The 21,360-nt window shown below is 35.7% G+C and overlaps 1 protein-coding gene across 1 annotated transcript in view; it reads right to left on the bottom strand.

Moving 5' to 3' along the window:
- Positions 1-11,994, bottom strand: part of LOC136844493 (zinc finger HIT domain-containing protein 1-like) — a 320,239-nt gene extending 308,245 nt beyond the window's left edge. Inside the window, exon 1 of the mRNA XM_067113812.1 lies at positions 11,906-11,994. The gene's annotated coding sequence lies outside the window, so the exon portion shown is untranslated. The remainder of the gene's footprint in view (positions 1-11,905) is intronic.
- Positions 11,995-21,360: the final 9,366 nt, after the last annotated feature.

Below are 21,360 nucleotides of genomic sequence, written 5' to 3'. Positions count from 1 at the left end.
TATCGTTATAACAGAACCAACCGGAGTTTTTTATTGCTTTGGTAATACCTCTTTCTTTTACGTGCTATTATTTTCTGTGGGGAAGAGAGAGAGAGAGAGAGAGAGAGAGAGAGAGAGAGAGAGAGAGAGAGAGAGAGAGAGAGAGAGTAACGGAAGGAGATTGAAAGTTTACAAACAGACATGACACTATTAAGTATCAAAGATATTTTTCTTGAGTCATAACTGAAATATTTTGTTTGTGAAATATGATGTAACACTGGATAAGATTCAAATAAAAGTATCCAAAAAAATTATGTCAGGACGCTTTTAAGAAAATAAAAACAGATCTAATACTTAATTCATCCTTTACTGGAACTTCGTTTTTCCTAGAACAGGAAATAAAGCTCGTTCATGAGAAAATGGTAAACAGAAACCAATATGGCAATGAAGGAGCCTTGTGAAGTGCTGGTCAAGGCATCAGCAACCGTCATGTTTGCAATGCCTTTCTTTTATTTTCCGCTCGCTTCGTTTCGTTCCCTCTTTCACCTATTTCTGTATCCTCTCCTTCTTCTTCAGGTATCAAATCGACCTATGTAGAAGCACGAAAAGGAGGGTAAAGGATTTTCCATCTAAATGTAAACTGTCACCTACAGGGAAACTCAAAACCTTCAAACTCTCTGTAACGTTTCCTTGGCTTGAAAAGGGCAATAATTGATCGACACCGTGGGTAAACTATTTCATCTCGAAAACACATTTCACCAATGTTCCTCGATCTTGCTATAGCTACATACCATCCGTTCAGGCAGCTGCCAATCAGACAGGCTTTGAGAACAAACTGATCGAGGTTTTAATTACAGAGGAAGTTGTTATCCCTGGTAACTGATAAAGTGTCGAGATTTATATTAAAAAACTTATAATAGCTCGGAATATGTAATGTGATTAGCAAGAATAATAGAAATAACGTTCAAGAAATCTACAATAAATTGTGTGAATATTCGTTACTCTGCTTTTAAGGATTTTAAGCAAAACGGAAATGTAAAGAATCAGCCAGTTAAATTTCTGACACTTTAATTACAAACAATACAACAAAAATTCAGTTCTAGTCATGGAATCTTACTTATCAATTTCTTGTTATGGGTAATACAAGAACAATACGCACAATACAAAATTATTTATATATATATATATATATATATATATATATATATATATATATATATATATATATATATATATATACTGTATATATATAATATATATACATGTACATATATATATATATACAATATATATACATGTGTGTATATATATATATATATATATATATATATATATATATATATATATATATATATATATATATATATATATATACAGAGAGAGAGAGAGAGAGAGAGAAGCTGGGTAAAATTATTTGGTGCAGGTGGTAAACGACTAGAGAACCAAAACACAGCTGAAGTACCTTGCAAAGAAAAGCTATGAGGTTTCTTGTCTTTAATCTGATAAAAGTACAGAGCACGGTCTTGACATTGTCATTTAGAAGCTAACAATAATACAGCCTAATAATAAATATGAATGTATATAGTGTATGAGGGTACCAGCATAACTACGTGCCCTGTTTGTCGACTGACTCTCTTGTCGAAGCAGCCTTGACGGTGATTAATTGAAATAATTTTCTGTTAATAGTTTTGAGGGCTAATCTGTATTCATTTGCTAACTGCAGTACCCACAATGAGACTGATTAGGCTACATTTAAAATGGACGGGACGAGAAACAGAATTAAGAATGTAAAGATGTGGAAAAAGAAACAAAGTTAGCTGTGTCACTGAATGGCAAAAATATTTATAGTTCATAATTACTGTTCATTATACTATCTGGAAGACAGACTATCCCTTCCGGTGGCTTTTGTAATCTTTAAGTGTTGGCATCTATCTCTGTGTATATATATATATATATATATATATATATATATATATATATATATATATATATATATATATATATATATATATATATATATATATATATATATTATAATGATATAGCCTTGTAATGTATATTTTCTGCACATTTAATATGTTTTCTGTAAATTTTGATATATTTTCTCTGATATTTGCCATGTGTTGTGTGTAGTAATACTGACTGTTGAAGTACCAAGTGTCAGATCTTAAAAGGGCTAGTTTGACTGCTTGATTTTAGAGCTAAGATACATTTTGCTGTTAGTGTCTTGTTTACACAGCTGGTAGGTGCTAGTGAGGGGTTCCCCGGTTGTGAAAGGAAATCCCCAATCCATTTAGCTGTCATCACAAGAGAGATGAGGTGACAGGTCTAGATAATATCAGTTGACCGAGGCGAGGGTAAAACCCCCTTTTTGTTTCCCAATTCTCTTAAACTCTCATTAAAAGAGATATGGGAGGACAGGTTTAGATAACACTGGTTGGCCCAAAAGGCTGTTGTTTGAACAAGTGCACAGGCAGGAAATCCCCTGTCAATTAAAAGAGATGTGTGCTGACAGGCTAAAGAGCCCTCTTTGACCCAGAGGAAAAAAACCCCTCTTGTCTTAGTAAAATTCCTGACCAGTTGCATCATGTTTAGTGTCACATTCCCAAAATGTCTCAGGGCAACATAGATTTCTTTTAAAGTAGAATCTGGGAGGCATTCATTGTTGTAAGAGACCTTGTAGGAGTTAGTTGGTTTGGATCTCTCTCTCTCTCTTATCCTCTCTTTCTTCAAAAGAGAGTAAAATTTATATATTTTTGTGGTCACTAGTAATATATAACTTTTAAGATCTGAATTTGGTGAAACTGTTTAGTCTTGTAGGCACCATACAAAAAGAGTGTCTTGTGCTGCAGCAAGGGATCTTACAAAAGTGATACAAGCTTGTATAAGGTAAAGCGGATTTCTACTTATTATTAACATAACATGGTATATAATAAGATATATTACGGAGATTTTGCTTTAGTGAAATTATTGATAAATCTTTTGTGCATTTTTTTTGTGTTCTTGTTTTGTGCACTTGTTTGTGTGTTCTTGTGTTTACAATTTCTTAGTTTTGCCTAATTTTTGTGTTGGTGATTCAACATTTATTTACTTAGCATTTCATATAGTTTTGATAATTTAACATTGCATACTTGATTTGATTTTCATTTGTTAAGATATCCTTTTCAAATCTTGAGTAATTCTTAATAGTGTAAATTTTGCTTAGTTAACGTAAGTTCTTGATAAATTAAAGTTTTGTGAATTAATCTTGTTTAAGAATTAATTAAGTCTTGTGTTGTTTTCAAGTAATGGTAAATTTTTCCAATTATGAATTCTAATGATAAATTTTGAAGTTAAAAATAAATTTTTGTATTTAAAGTTCTTGAACACTGTGTTTCATTTGTTAACCACCAGTGAATAGGGTTGTTTGTGTGTGCATAAGGCAGAGTGATAAACATGTTTTGTTCCCTTTAGTTTTGCTGAAGTGAATTAAGACAAGGGAAACAATTATAGCTGTTTGATGGAGTGATGTCCTTTTTCTCTAGTATATTTCTTCGTTGACTGTTACTACCTCACACATATCTTGATAAACTTAGTTTGATTTTGCAACTGATAAGTAAGTTTTTCGTAATTTTATTGTTATGAGAGTTCAGATATCTGGCCGAAGTGAGGTAAAATTTTGGATTTTGTGACTAGTTGAGCAATAACCAGGTACTTGGTACACATCGTGACAATATATATATATATATATATATATATATATATATATATATATATATATATATATAATATACATATATATATATAATTATATATACATATATATACTAGCCTATACATATATATTTATATACACCTATATATAAATGTATATATCTATATATTATATATATACATTTATATATACAATATACATATATATATCAATCAATCAATCATTTCCTGTAGCACCCAGGGGGATGCATAGGGCCTCGATGAACTCATGACACCACATTCTGTCCTGGGTTAACTCCTTAAGATCTCCCCAACACTTTTCTCTTGCTTTCAGCCTCATTGTCCTTAACCACGTCTCCTTTGGCCTACCTCTACCTCTTCTACCAAGGACAACCCACCCCGGTGTATCTCGTACTACTCTCTGTCTTCTTTACACTTCCAGCGTTAGATTCTTAACATACTCATCGACCGGCTGCACCCTCGTTACTTCTCTAATTCTGTTATTTGATATCCTATCCCTCCAACTAACTCCTAATACTCTTTTGAGTGCCTTATTTTCAAATGCTAAGAATTTATTATCCAAAGTCAGTGTACTGTACCAAGACTCGTGCCCATAAATCAAAATACTCCTACCATTTACCTTATAAATTTTGATTTTTGTATGCACAGAAAAAGTGCTATTATTCCCAATATTTTTAAGCATTCCCATTGCCTGATGAGCCTTTTTTAATCTTTCCATAAAATCTGTGCTCAGAGAACCATCCTTATCTAAATAAGTACCTAAATATTTAAACTTATCCACTTGCTTTACGGCCAAACCCTCAATTAGACAATCCTGTGCATTTTCAATATTCATATCCATGATTTCAGGTTTTCCACTATTAATAACCAAACCAACCTTTCGACCTTCACTCACTAGACTATCCAACACACTCTGCATCTTTTCTGGTCCCTCACAGATCAAAACCATATCATCAGCATAATCCAAGTCAAGAAGTTTCACATTTTCTCCCCAGAGTATACCTGCATTCGTGTCTCTTTTAACCCTTCTCATAACGTAATCCACGACCAATACAAACAACAGAGGAGACAGAAAGCCACCCTGAATCACACCAGACTTGACTTCAAGTGGATGGCTCAAACACCCAGTAACCATCACTTTACAAGATGTGCCCTCATGCATGTTCATGATAACCGTCACAAACTTTTCCGGTATTCCACAATGCCTCACGATTTTTTCCACAGTCCGTCTCGAAATAGTATCAAAGGCCTTTTCAAAATCAACAAAACAAAGGCTCAACAGAGTTTTCATTTCATTTGCTTGCTGCTTTAAATGCCTAACTATGAAGACCTGATCACTGCAACCCCGCCCCCTTCTAAAACCAGCCTGTTCTTCCCTCAGAATACCATAAACCACTGGCTCCAATCTATTAAGCTTTACTCTACAGATAATTTTCAAGGCTACAGGTGACAAAGTGATTCCTCCAATTACCACACTTATATATATATATATATATATATATATATATATATATATATATATATATATATATATATATTATATAATTATATATATATATATATATATATTATATATATATATATATATATATATATATATATATATATATATATATATATATATATAGATATCTTTCAAAAGCCTTAATGAATGATGGATAGACCCATTAACGAGGGAAACAACAATGCTAACCAACTTTACATAGGCAGTCATGTATGCAGCTCAACTATTGTCGAAAGCAAAAGCAACAAGAACGAAAGTTCAAAGTTTTGTCATTATATTTTGCCCTCTCTCTCTTGTCCTCGCGATTTACAGCTGACATTTTGTTGTATTAAGATAACATTTAAACCTGTAATAAGAAATAACTTCATTGGAAGGATTAACGAACCCTTCGTGGTTTTTCAGTGGTAGTAGAGAATAAAGCAATAAAGATGAAGAAAGGACGACTATTACATTAAGAGAGCATCATTTATACAAAAAGTATCATTTGCATAAAGACTAATTTACCATATAAAAAGGGATCATCTGTTTAAAGAAAGGAGAGGGATCTCTTGCGTCATGGGAGATTATGGTACAAAGAATGGGATGATTTCCATAACATCATAATCACTGGTATAAAGGAGGTGGTTGCAGGCATGAATAAGTGATCATTTGCATCGAAAACTGTACCATTTTTGGTGGAAACGAACTTTTCATAAAATAGTGATTATCCGTGTGAAATTTTTTTTATTAGTTTCCGATAGGGACAGTTTACAAGGAAACTGAATAAACTGAAAAAAAAACAAAGCTATCCTATGAAATGAAATGTTAAAATCATCCACTTGATATCATTCGGATTACTTACTTTTGAGAGAGAGAGAGAGAGAGAGAGAGAGAGAGAGAGAGAGAGAGAGAGAGAGAGAGAGAGAGAGAGAGAGAGAATCGTTGTTTAGGTGATATAAAGAAAAATAATGAACAATGTCATGAAAAGGAAAGATTTTTGTTATGATAAACCGTCTAAATGGAACATACCACAGATGAAATCTCTTAACATTTTTAAGATGCTTTCGAGGAGATTCCACGAAAATTCTGAGAAATGTAATTAGCAACCAAAACGCCATTTCAGCATTAAATACTCGCCGTTCAAACAATCAAATGTTCTTTTACCAGTCTTTGTAATTTCTCACTATTAGTACTAATTAATGCTATCATTCGTAAACATTAATCGTGGGCTGCCTAAGAATTTCCTGGTCTCTTTACATTCAAACGAGTAAAAAGTTACTGATGTGTTTTGTACTCTGGCGTTGTAACGACCAAGGTCATCCACGCCAGAGCGGGTTGCCAGGACTGTCCTTTAAGAACATTCTGTCTATTTTGAGATGAGGTTGTCCTACTTATCTATAACAAAATAGGACAGGCTGAATCTGCCCTTTTTTTGTACTCTGATTAGGTTTCCCTTTACTCCCTGTTGCTACTTCCCCTAAACGCCGCACATAATGGCCTAAATAAAATATAAAGTGACCAATATGAGAAATTTGTTACACTAATTGTAACTCGTTGGCCAGGGGAAGGCAAGGTTGTAACGTAATAATGAGGTAATGGGAAGAGCCATAGGCCTATTTCTGTTCAGTTGTACACGGAAACTACAGTGCAGGGTTGATTAAAGATTATGCTGTGTAATGAAGTTAACAAGCTGTACTTGACTTGCACTCCCAACCATTCAGAATTCTGAGTCCTTGAATGCTGCATTTCAGGCAACAAATCTAGATCCTTCCAAGTTTTTTAAAGAACCTGTAGAATCTAAGCATTTCTTACTTCAAAAAGTTTACAGAGAACCAAAAGCTTTTGGAAGCCCAGATTGACTCTCCAGAAGAATTTTGAAATTAAAACCGATGTCGTGCTTGTTTAATGGAAGCGACAAAACAGATTGTCAAGAGACTAAACTGATAGCACTGCCATGCAAATGGTGGTGTCACCTGAGTTAAGCCAGGCCACGGTTTAAAGAGCTATCACTGGGACAGTTGGCTAAGGAGGAAAAATATGCTTTACTTTAGGTTGAAAATCAGTATGAACGCTTACAACAAACTGACGAGAGGAATTTCCAAGCTCAGAAATAACAAAAATCCAGTAGACTTCTGGGCATATGTTTGTTATTATGAGAATGCAACTCGTGAAAACTGCTGTACTGAATTGACCTCAATTGCTATCAATTCCTACTGAGTATCCCTCAGTCTAGCGTTGGCTGAGAAGGCATTCCTCACGTCGCTGAAGTGAAAAATAAAGCAAGAAACAAGTTGAGCTCAAGTTAATAGGAGACAATATTATGGAATACACTACACTTTCCTTAATATTATATGCTGTCAGGACTTTAAAGTTATAGATAAAATGTTCTACTTTTAACAGGTGACATATAACAGACAGGAAGACGCTGGTTGTGAATGACCAAAGCCTTTTTTAGCTTCAACTTTCGGTATTTCTGTTGCCATTGGCAACAGACAGCCCTTTGCGGTCATTCCCTCAACTGAATTTTTAAGTCAACATTCATAGTACGGTGCCCTTTCATTGATACTATAACTGCCATATATATATATATATATATATATATATATATATATATATATATATATATATATATATATTATATATATATATATATATATATATATATATAATATATATATATATATATATATAGACAGATAGATATAGATATATATATATATATATATATATATATATATATATATATATATAATACTATGTGTATATTTAAAATATATATAAACAATACACACACACAATATATAATATATATATATATATATATATATATATATATATATATATATATATATATATATATATATATATATATTATAATAGAATCTACTGTTCGCTTTTTTTATCAGACACGTATGTAATTGTAATAACTACAATACCCTATTAATATCTCGATTTCTTCAAAATTTTTGGGTACACTTGTCACTGCTAAGCCTTAAAATTCAAATGAAGTGACTGACGTCCGCATGTCAGAATTACTTCATTTACTTCTTAATCTGGATCTCAAGGCATCGTAATGACAAGCACTTCAAAAAAGTATGAAAAAATCGAGAAGTTAGAGGGCATTGTTTTTTCACATGGATGTACATGTAAACAAACACACACATAAACACACACACACACACACACACACATATATATAATATATATATATATATATATATATATATATATATATATATATAATATATACATATATAATTTACCTTATATATATATATATATATATATATATATATATATATATATATATGTATAAATAATATATATAATATATACATATATAATTTACCTTATATATATATATATATATATATATAAATATATATATATATATATATATATATATATATATATATATAATATATACATATATAATTTACCTTATATATATATATATATATATATATATATATATATATATATATAAATATATATATATATATATAAATAATATATATATAATATATACATATATAATTTACCTTATATATATATATATATATATATATATATATATAATTTACCCTTTTTAAAACCTGTCAGTCCTCATAGAAGCTTCTGACAATATGACACCTAGCTGCTACAACAAGGCAAATGGTATTCTGGCATTCAGTATTCCTCCCTGCCGTGAAGTCGAAGTCTGTAACTGACAGCTAGTGGCGGAAAATGGGAAGATACCGGAAAAACTTTTTGATTAAAAGAATACGGACCTACTGACATGGGACTAGAGACGGGTTTGCTAAAGTGAAACGTTTTGACGGCTCTAAAAATTTAGTAACATTTGTTGAGAGGTAATTGCTGACAAGTTTTCAAAGTGATTATTACATTAGGCTTATACGCCTACAGAAGAGAAAGCCTATACACAAAAACCTATAAATAACGGGAAACGAAATATAAAAAAAATTATGATCTGTAAAAAAAAAAAATCATGAATAACATCTGTAAAAACTAGTCGTGTCACATAAAAACGTAATGAATCGGTAGACTTAGAAATATTGTTGATAGGCCCACTTTAGATGCCGACGGAACAGGCAGACTGGTGTCTTCCTAAAGACAATGCAAAATGAAAACAAAGATGTACTAAATCTGCTTCCTGAACAGTTTTATCTGTAACAGTTAAAGAAAAAATCAGGAAACAGCAAAACCTAGCCACAAGAAAAAACTACAGCAATCGGCAACCGTTCAATAGAGGACTGACTCCATCATAAATGCATGAAGTGGAGGCATTGTGGGTGATACAAGGCCTCCTGAGAGGAGGTAAAGCTCTCTCCTTAATCTACAAGGCTATACTCTATTACAACCCACTGAACCCAGTAGAGGGGTATTGCCTTCAGTCCACCTCACGTGATGCGCTTTAATTTTAGGTGTCACAAAAAGATGTTTGCAGCGTCTCTTCGGAGTCTCGGACCCCAGCTGCACCCACTAGCTTTATTTCTTCAGTCTTGCTGTCCAAACCTCTCTGTTACGTCTTACCCCGCAGGGGTGTTGTGCCGTCAGTGCACCTCATACGGTGCAATGGAGGCATTACTTAAGGGTCTTTGCAGCGTCCCTTCGTCCCCTAGCTGCAACTGCTTTCATTCCTTTTATTGTACCTCCGTTCACATTCTCTTTCTTCCATCTTATTGTCCACCCTCTCCTACCAATTGATTCATAGTGTAACTGCGAGGTTTTCCTCCTATTACACCTTTCAAACTTTTACTGTAAATTTCCGTTTCTGGGCTGAATGGCCTTTGTTGTCCCAGTGCTTGGCATGTAGGCCTAAAACTTATAAATCAATCCTTCAATCTGTTACGTCTTAGTGTCACTATGGGGTTTTCTCCCAGTTCCACACAAATGCTGAGAGAGAGAGAGAGAGAGAGAGAGAGAGAATAACAAAAGCATGCAAAGAGAGAGACAGAGAGAATACGAACGGAAATAGAAAGGACAGTATCGTAATCTAGAACTGACTCAATTTTTTTTATTAGTTGAGGAAATTCAGTATTTAGCACATAAACATCGTTACATCGAATAACATATCCTACCACTCTGTGAGTGCTCATCGCAAAGCGCATAAGATTTTCAGTTCGGCTTAACTTTACTGCTCATTGGCCTTCATTATTGTTACCAGGTTTGAGGTAAAATCGGCACACAGCAACAACACATCTCTTAATGCGCTTCCAGAAACAGATTTTTTAATTTCCTTTATTTGGATTAACAGTCCTTTCAATAATGATAAGCCGTGTTTATTACGGGATATGGGGGAATGCACTCCTGTATATAGGCCTACGCTAATTTTACCTCTCACCAGCCTCGCCCACACATTTCTATTGTCAAGAAAGCAATAGACCGAAACTGTCAGTCACAGCCTGACGATGGTTATACGGGTCTCCCGGTTTGTTCAATTAAGCGATGAATGTAAAATCAGGATGAAACTTATTATAAAAACAGTTAGAAATGTGGAGCTCCTTTTAGCATTACTTGGGAAACTAAAATAATGAGTATTTGAATATTTAGCTAGATTAGGCTAACATATCGTTGCCTTTTCTCACGTGATAAATACATAAATAATACGGTATTACTGCACTTTCATACCACAACTTGATGTTGGCGTTTCTATACTGTGCTCTCAAACCACCTGAATAGACTTAAGAAAATCATACTTAAATATTTACCAAATTTACTGTTACCAAGATATTTACCATCATTTCGTTATATTTTAAAATTCGTTTCTGTAGGGCTAGTACTAAACATGGCATTCATGAAAAAGGTTCTGGTATTTGATTAAAAATTTAATAATAAATAATTTTTCTCTTTAAACAAATACATTTGCAACATTTTAAACCTCAAAATATATGTATAGGCTATTTACAAGGTCTTCATAAAATACTACCAGGTTTTATAAGGAGTGTTCTCCTGACAAAATTTTAAGCACTCCCTTTGCATTACCATCTCAGTCCAGTGCACCTGGTGGCCAGTAATATAGTCACAGGAGAGAAAGTCAGAAAAAAAGTCACAATTTTGGCTAGGAAAAAGTCACGTTAATCTATGGTGGCTAGTAATCATTAGGTTATGTTAGGTTAGGTTGTAGGTTAGGTTAGATTAAACTGGGTTAGGTTAGGTTAGGTTAGGTTGGGTTAGGTTAGGTTAGGTTAGGTTAGGTTAGGTTAGGTTATAGGTTAGGTTTAGTTAAGTTGGGTTCGGTTAGGTGAGGTTACTTTTTCCTGTACCTTTATTACCAGCCACCATGAATTAGTGGCTTTTTTCCTGTGACTTTTATTCATGTGACTTTTTTACCTGGGTTCGTACACCGTAAGCCTAATCCATTTTACCGATGTCATTTCTATTTAATTTCATAAAACAATAATTAATACAAGGTAGGTTATATTTGGGAACAGTGTGAAAGAAAGACAATGAAAAGTATGCAACATTCGGATTAGTGGGGAATTTTGTGAGTATGGAGAGTCAATCTTGTCTTTTTTCCCGTACAGTTTCAATTACGAAATAATTTATCTTAAAAAAATTATGAAGAGAAAGACATGGCTAAAACATGCAAATTAGATGCTGGTAGTATAAAAAGGATGTATGCTTCTAAGAAATCGTAGCATTCGTACGAAATGACAAGTTGTCAATGATAGAAGGCTACCGATGCTTGCGTAATATATAACACCTATAAAAAGCAAATCATCTTACATTGGACGAAAGCGCAGATTGCCACACTGGGATATATGCGATCACAAGACAATTTAAGCCGACGACCGAACACAAAACTCTTACACCAAAAGACAACATTCCAACTGCCAACGTGTCAAGTTTTATTCCCGCGGCCCTCCACCATACCCGATTGTTCGTATACGTTATCCAATATTTCTCCCTGGTATTTAATATCCTTGTCGTACAGACTTGTCTGTAGTAACTGAAAAGGGCACATTTATTATTGAGGTAATTTTTGCATTATTTTTTCGTGTACAATCTCATGTCTTATATGTAATGAGATGCTTAGTTAGAAATTTAAAGTCAATACAAGTACTTTCGAATACGATGGACTTTAGCCAATCATCAGCCAACATCATTAGCAGTGTTGCCATGACAGAGTGCTCATGAAAGAAATAATTCGATGGCAGATCCAAGATCTGAAGACTACGTGCAGTTTTTAGATCATCGGCAGATCAGCATCATCAGTTCAGTTAAGTTAACTACACCTAAGTATTTCGGCATATCAGAATCTCAGGCTGGTCTGGAGCTGGAGACATAACTGATCCTCTTAAGGTTACAAGTACCATGATCATTCTGAATCATTTCGCTTGAGAGAAATTAGGGAAAGGAAGGTGAGTGAACTGCATTAATTTTGCTGTTTGGAAGCGAGTCATGGAAAAAGGCAGCCCAGAGTTGGCTCCAGCATTGTGGTGTGAGTTGGTGGGTGGCGTGAGCGGGGTCCAGTGTGTGTGTGTGTGTGTGAGAGAGAGAGAGAGAGGGGGGGGAGATTGTTTAAAAGGTATACAGTAGTTAATTAATAAAAGTCAGCACGCGGTCTTATTTACGATATTTTCTTTTGAACGTGAACGTTTTCGCAAGAATGGGGTAAATGAAATTGATACTAACGTTAATTCACGACGACAATTCGGAAAGTTGAGGGCAAGACTCGAGAACCCATACTCGCACCTTACAACCATACAGCAGTTATGTGAAACTAGAATATGAAGCATTCCACAACAGAAACGACGGTGAGGAATACAAGAACTTCGAGGAAGTAACCTGACTCTCAGGCAGTAATGCTTTCTACTGTGCATTATGACTAAGCTCACACGGAAGCTAGACAGTTGTGAACAGCCTGACACGGCTCGGCCACTCGCCATGAAAAATATTCTAACTTAACATGAGGTCGACACAAAGTACCTTTTTTTTTTTTTTTTTGCTTTAGCTAATCCCTTTTATTATTACTGACTTGCAACAAGGAACGGATCAACTTCATATACCGAATCACATTTTTTGTGGTGATTTGAGAAACCACACACAATTTCTGTGTATATGTGAATCCATGCAGTTTCTGTGATTGAGGACTTGATTTGTTTTGTTTGTTTGTGTAACCTAAAAGTGAAGTTTAAGTTTGCAGAAGTATTGGAACTTTAGTTTGTATGAAAAAGTGTATATTTTGGCATAAAGTTTTTTATGAGGTTGCCCTTCTGTGCTTGAGTTTATATTTGAGATTGTAACTTTGTCATCATCAGTATGAAACCAAAATTGTAATGTTCCATTTGTCATGAGTGAAAGTATTAAGTTTGTAAAGCTAATTTGAATTTATGAAGGGACAATATCATTTTGTAACGCTTATCTCATTATTTAACTGTGACTTATTTACCACGAGTCATTTCTAATGTCGTTGTTTCCCGGCAGGCAGAAGGCGTCTGGAACAGCTACAGATAAGTCTTCCATGTTTGTAAGACTATGTTTTTTTCGAAAAAGATAGTCATGTCCTATCTCCAAGACCTTGGTGGCTGTGGGAATCATATTTGTAAATCTTATATTCATTGAGATTTCAGTACCTTAGCAATAAGCTTTAGTAATACCTACCTATGACTGACTTGTTTGAGATTTTCATTAACTAGAGTACCCTGATAGCCTATTTCGTGTTTACATTGCTTACCTACCAAGTGGACTCTTTATTTTCATACTAGCTATATATCTGTTTCAGTTACATTTAAGTAATAAACGTGATGTTCAGTAAGGTGAGGCGTTAAAGCCTGTGATGTAATTTTGGTGTACTAGATATATATATATATTTTTTTCTTAATTATATTTTGTTATAAATTTGTAACAAGCTTTTCATTTGAACCTAGACCTAATAGTAGTAGCTATATCTTGCATCAAGTCAACAAGCTACGGTAGGCGTTGGGTTGTTAGCCTAAGCTTAGAACTTATGGTGATTGTACCAGTGGGAGTAAGCCACTACAGTACCTGTCAATGTACAGATTTAGTATAGTACTAAGTACCTCAGAAACTTTACAGTTCATAAGTAACATCTAGGCCAGTGATTACTTAGCTAACCTAGAGTAACCTATCTATTCTATTGTGTTCATTCACCACTGAATGAATAGTTCTGCTAGCCCAACATCACTTGTTGGATGAATGATCAGTCTTATGTTCTGTAGCTTGCAGTTAAAGGGTGGTTGTAGACTGATTCAATACAGGGTGATAGCAAGCACCACTGGAAGCAGTTGTTTAGCCTAATATATTGTATTCACCACATTTTTCTCAAGATTACAAGTACCGCGATCTCTGAATCATTGCGTCTGAATGAAATTAGAAACACTGAAGTTGAGGGAACTTTGTATTATTTTTGCTGAGGCTGCGAGTGATGGGAAAAGCAGCCAAGAGTTGTATTAAGCACCGTGTGTGTGTGTGTGTGTGTGTGTGTGTGTGTGAGAGAGAGAGAGAGAGAGAGGTTTAAAAGGTTTAATTCATTAAAGTCAGTTATTGTCCATATAGGAATCTTAAAGATATTTTTTAAGTATTCAGAGGATGGAGCGAATGGAAATAACGACCATTAATGATTGATTGTGTAGGCCTACAGCAGCAATAGTTACACGAAACATCACTGCAGCAACCTGAAACAAGAATATGAAACATCCTACGGCAGGAACGTGAGGTAATTTGAATTAATGCCCTGGCTCACAGCCAGGAATGATTGGTATTCTGAATTAAGATTAAGCTCACACTGATGCGCAACATTATGAACAAGCAAGACAAGTCTAGGTCACACAGCATGAAAACATTCCTAACAGGGCCGGCCCCACGTGCCGTTATCATCTATTTTGACTCATTTCTCGCTCTCTCTATTTCCTTCTGTTTAACTCATCCCTGTTGTTAGTTCTATTTTATTTCTTACGTTTTGCCAGCTAACAGGCATGACTGTAAGGTTCGAGTATTTTTCCATGCATAAATTTGGACAAGATATTTTCGTTGCATATGTCAAAACTTTCATGTTTTCGATTTTTACCTTTCATTTTAATACTATGTTTCAATAATACCTTTCCAAAAATTACACACTCAACACTAATGTTCATCGTTTAACAGACATTCATTTGAACTTAAAATATATTTTCTGCCATCCACCGAAAACCGTAAATTTATGAGCCCTAAGGGAAGCTATATAGTGTTAAGAATCTTCAACGGGGGTGGGGGGGGGGCGGGCGGGAGGGATAACTTTCCGTATACATCATACGAACAAGTCGAGACCTCTTGTTAGTTGTTCAACTCCTATCTCATTTCCTAGCATTCTTGGAAAACATCAATCACGCTTTGCGTCTACCCGAAGCTAGAGAATACAAAGACTACTGAAATATTACGTTTTCTCAACAACATTTGAAATGTTTCATTAATTTCCTGTCATTGTTCCGGTCAAGTATTAGTTGCGTTGTAACACTGTCAATAGTCAACTGTTCATCATACCTGGGTTACCTCACATAAAGAACTGAAGTAACATTTAGCCTTATTAGGCAACTCATTTCAAGTTATATTTTTCTGTTTCCATTACCATATTACCCCAGACCTTGAAAGCAGTTTAGGTGCATTCACCATTCCTCCTCACATGCATAAGCTTGAAGGCTATAGCTACAACCATTAACCATAAGCCTGACCAAAGACACCAGCTTACGATAGTGTAAAATTACCAAATCTTTCATCGGTATGAGGGAATAACATCTAAACTCCTTTTTATAGTAGTGCGGCAACTTCGAGGCCTTGACCATTGATAGTGTAAATAATCTTGTTTCGCTGAGTAAATACGTAAGAAATATAGCCAGGGTAGTCGAGTTTTAATGTTCTTACACCTGCAGTAAAGCCAAATCTGTCTGCTTAGGTTCAAAATAAAAATGAGTACAGTTCAAACCGCCCTAAGGTAAGCTTTTTACTTTCATATAAAAAGTAAATCTAAAAGACCAGTTTGGAGGATGACTTTGGAATTCGAGACTTATGACCCACGAGCACATGGTCATAGATTGAAAATATCCTGGGATGACCACGCTGCTTATAGAGCCAGGCATTGAAAACAACGAAGCCACTGCAGCCCCTCGAGAATGAGCTTCAAACCGCCCTTTGGTTGAGGTTCTCCTGAACAGTTGGACTTAAAGCAATTTCCACAACTTCCACTGTACCTGGAAATGCAGTAGGAGTATCAAACGGCAAGAAACTAAAAGAGGTTACGTGTGTACTTGCATATAGATATCCAGATAGATATAAATACGGGAAAAAATGATTCACAGCACATGTAGACAAAAGGAATCGCTATTAAAAGAGGAATAGTGTAGGTGAAAGAACAGAACCCTTAGGAACTGAACTATAGATGGGGGAGGGACCAGATGCTGTGTCGTCAACGACATGGATAGATAAAGAGCTAGAATTTAGTTTGTAGAGGAGAGAAATGAAATTATAAAAGGGAAATCTCCTTGCAAAGCTTTGTGACAGACTCTGTCAAACCTCTCAGAGATATCAAAAGTTATGCCGAAAGCTTCTCCGAAGTCCTTCAGGGAAAATGACCAGCCAGTATATCTTCTCTTACAAAACTTCTATAAAAAAAAATACACGTGAAAAGATCAAATGAGCCTAGGAAAAACATTGACGAATGGGGATGGTGATGCTAGGGAAAGTGGTTAAAGATCTCACTGAAAAATATTTTTTTTTAATAAAACGCACAGAACGTACCTATCGAAAAATGTGGCCTCCCTATATGCATCGAAAACGAAATTGTTATCAATTCTGTTCGCCCGGTCTTCGTTGTTGCATATTTCTGTCATCACTGAAGAGAACAAAACACTGAACCACTTCCAGGGAACGTTCAAAGGGCGCGCTGGAAGTCCTTCGCAACTCATCATTTCTGGCAAAATTTATAGAGACACTAATATCATTTTCACTTGGCCGTGTCCTCGTTCCGGAGGCAAGTGTAACCTTCATACCCAGAAATAAAATCTGAATATATGGCCTCTCTAAGTCTGCGAAATTTCGCTTATGTAGTAAATCGTCCCGCTGGCGAGGTATTCGTAATGAAGTATGATAAAGGCATCTCTCGTTCGCAGGAAGAGAAGAATTGCTATTAGCTTCCCAGCGGTGGGGAAACAAATGTAGGATCATTTGAGCAGGATAGAATTATGGGACTTCTTTCCTGTGTTGTCTGACTCACACCGCTCTTTGTCCCTTTTATATGAGTCTCAGCTTTAGACTGTGCAGAAGCGCAACTTTGAATTATTGCACCTTCGGGCACATTGTATGTAAGAGACCCAAATGTGCATTTTGTCAGAAGTCAAGAATATACAAAGAACTTGCACAAAAAAATAATGTTAATTTTCTTTTTTTTTTTTTTTTTTTTTTTTTTGCCTCTTCTGAATCAAGGCAACCCAAGAATGCCGAGAACTTGGTAAATTGTTATTTATTTTTCTCCGCGCGCATTTCCTGCCCAGGAGAAAAATACTTGCCACTGAATATCTTCGTTTTACTCGTTAGGCCTCATGTCGCAGGAATCAACCATAAACTCGAAATGAACTGGCTGGGTCTGCAATGGCATTTGTATATTACCCTGAACCTCTCCCCTGACCTCGGGTTCAGTAGGGTATCCTGTTTACTGCCATGATAACGCTTTCGGCAGTGCTAATTATTCCGACGATAATCGCCAATGTAAACAGCAAAATAGCAATAACAATATGAACAGAATTTTCATATCAATAACGGTGGTACTTAGAATGACAAAAATAGGAACATCAAGATCGTAACTACTATTTCTACTATTAATGATAATGGCACCGTAGCCCCACACTTTCAGTGTTAACTGAAGCGACTTAGGTGGCGCGTTATGGTATTATTCCATTACCAGTTAAATCACTTCATCTCCAGATTGTCTAAGTTATTCAAGAATAAAGTCTAAAGAAAGATTATGAGTTGTTATCATGCTGCCCGTAAAATAACCATAACATTTATAATGCAGGCATTATCAAAGTCCTCTGAGTCAAGTGCTCTAGAACGTAACTCCAAAGCACAGACCAAAATTAAGCGGTCATTTGTGCATCAGAGTACATTTTTTTCTTTACATTCTCGGTCCTGTGAAAGGATGGAGCGACATACTTAGCCCTTGTAACTTTCGTTTCCCTACTATGGTCCCACTTAGTTACCAAAGTCGCAACTGTTTCAAAAAAATTGAAAGTTGTTAAAGGTTGAAGTCTGTATAATAATAATAATAATAATAATAATAATAATAATAATAATAATAATAATAATAATAATAATAATAATAATAACGGAACGAGAATTAGAAATTATGGGAGAAGACCTTTCAGCTTATGAAATTTGGAGCTCTTGTCATCTCCGTCTCTTTTTTTTTTTTTCAATGTTTTTCATGTCTCTCGAAATATTGTCCCGATCCTCATTTGCTCTTTTTTCCTCTCTTTATAATCGCACTTATTGAACAATTTCTTGTCTTTTCAGTTCTCAAAGAGTGTAATTAAAATTTTTCATATTCTAGTTGATGGATTTTAGAAAAAGTTCGTTTGACTGCTCGTTAGCTGAATTGGAAGAGCTTATTTTACAAAAATGTTTAGGATTAGGTTCATCAGTTTTCTAGACTCTCTCTCTCTCTCTCTCTCTCTCTCTCTCTCTCTCTCTCTCTCTCTCTCTCTCTCTCTCTCTCTCATCCCACACACACACACACTCTTTGTTTGTATGTGCTTGTGCGCGCTTGCAATTTAAAAAAAAATATTTAATACCTGCACCTTTATGCTGGTTGATAAAGGTTATTTTGCATCATATATATTCCGGCTAATCATTTACGTGAACCACTTTCAGAAGTGGACTTGTCCCACTTTTAAAGAATGAATTGTCCCATTCTAAAATGGGGATTCGTCCCCTTTTGCAATGAGACTTGAGGGACACTTATAGGTCACTATCCCTCTGAAATCACCACCTTCCGGTTACTGTGCTTATGAAAGTTTTACATATTGAAGCACATCTGCTTACTTGCATCAAGAGGGAACCCTTGTTCCACCGATCTTCAGCTCAAGGTTAAGACGAAGTGGAGGTGTAATAACTTGTCTCGATGTGTTAAGTGCTTGGTTCTCCTCTTGAAATGAAGACGAAAACAAGAAAACTTGGCTAACACGAATTTCTAAGCTCTTATTGTCATTTATCGGCTCATTTTCGCGTGTTTTCGACACTGTCTCACGAAACACTGGAAAACATGGGCCAGATGATCTGCTTGAGGGCGTGTGATTGTGGGTGAACATTTGGACAGATGTGTGTTGTGGTTTCGATTGTGTTTATGGGTAAGGGTGTGTATGTGGGTGATTTTGTGGATATAGCTGCGAGTGCTGGTGTTGGCGTGAGCGTATGTGTATGTGGGTGTAGCCTTGGTTGTGAGAATGGTTGTAGTTTTGCTGTCATGAAATCGCCATCGTGCGCCACCCTTTCAACGCTTAATATTCTCTTCGTCGTACGTCCTTAGTCCCATAAGCCTACGGGGTCGGCTGATCGAGCCTTCTCTCTGATTCCGTTCTTGCCACAATGATACAGCTCTAACCTTCGTCGTATCAAGACGTTGCTGAAGTTGGTTGTATATTCACATAAATATTTCAGTGGTCTTCTTCACTGTGGCTTTCACAAAACTGAGGGGACACCATATTGATTTAGATTAAACCAGCCTTGTGCTGGCACGGGCTCTTGGTCATAAAGCAGCTCAGAAGTGAGCACACTAGATCAATGAATCCCTCATACTGTATCCTGCCACCTGTAAGTTCACTGACTCCCATTATTTCTTCCCAAACACAATGTCATGTATAGACATCGGGCTCTTGACTGTGACCTTCGTCTTTGACCTTAAAAGTTTAACTTGACTAACAAAATTGTTAACAGATTACGACTATAATTTGCTGGTAAGAAGATATCCAAATTTAATTATGTAAGAGATAATTATCCATAATAAGAAATCGTCAACTCGCTGAGCAGATTTCTTTCCGAAATTAGCTGTCTTGGAAAGGTCACCTAATGAATATGTCTGCTGATGAAGCGTGAGGTATTCTGCTAAAAACACTCACTCATGCACACACACACACACACACACACCACACATATTCACTCACATACACACACACATAAACCTTTACACAAATACAAGGGAAACAAGCGCTTTAATTTCTTTGGCCTGTGTGATAATAGCGAAACATCCCTGTTGAACACAATACAAAGTAGGCTACGTTAACTTGTTTAGCAAGCCTTCACAGAGGTGGGTAACAACATGTGAAAATGGAGAAAATCAAGATACACAGTGATAAGGTATTACAAAAAAATCAAGAAAATATGAACATATCGCTGCTATAAAACTGAGTACATAAAGTTACAATAATATCTCATTGCAGCCTATCATAACTCGAGAACATTGCTATCCCCAAAGCAGCCAAGCATAGCACTCCACGGGTTTTCTGTATGAACACCCACGCACGGTGAATGGAATGCAATATAGAGTTTAGGCCAAAGGGACCTATGAGGTCACTCAGCGCTGGAAAGGAAATTGAGAGTAGGTAGGTTTGAGAGGTGTAAAGGGAGGTAAACCTCGCAGTTGCACTATGAAATAATTGCTAGGAGAGGATAGGTAACAAGATGGAAGAAAGATAAAATGAATGGAGGTGAAGTAAAAGGAATGAGAGGGGTTGCAGCTATGGACCGGAGGGACGCTGCAAAAAAACCTTTAGTAATGCCTACAGTGCACCCCGTGAGGTGCGCTGACGGCACTACCCACCTACCGGATCACGCACGTTGAAGGAACCCAGGTAACTTGGGGGTACCATTGTGGGGGTGGGGGGGAAGGGTGTGATGCCGAAATTTCTTGAAATAGTCGTTCCATAATGCCCCGAGAACTCAGCATTTCTCTCTTCCGGGAAATCTCATTCACATATTTTCCTTCGCTCTCTTTTCTTTCATCTTTTTCTTTTGCTGGCTGCAATTTGTATTGCGCTGTCATCTGTTGGCAGAATAATAAGGTGTCAGTTGAGTAAAGTTTCCTTGATATTTAGTGTTTGTCATTTCTCAGTCAACACAAGGTAAGAAAAATAATAGCAACAGACTTTTACTGAAATGACGACAACCTTGCCTCTTATCGAGAAGTTGTTTTAATC

Source organism: Macrobrachium rosenbergii, chromosome 12 (assembly GCF_040412425.1).
Source record: "Macrobrachium rosenbergii isolate ZJJX-2024 chromosome 12, ASM4041242v1, whole genome shotgun sequence".
Lineage (NCBI taxonomy): Eukaryota > Metazoa > Arthropoda > Malacostraca > Decapoda > Palaemonidae > Macrobrachium > Macrobrachium rosenbergii.
Note: the sequence above shows the minus strand (reverse complement) of the source record. Positions and strands in the feature narration are given on the sequence as shown.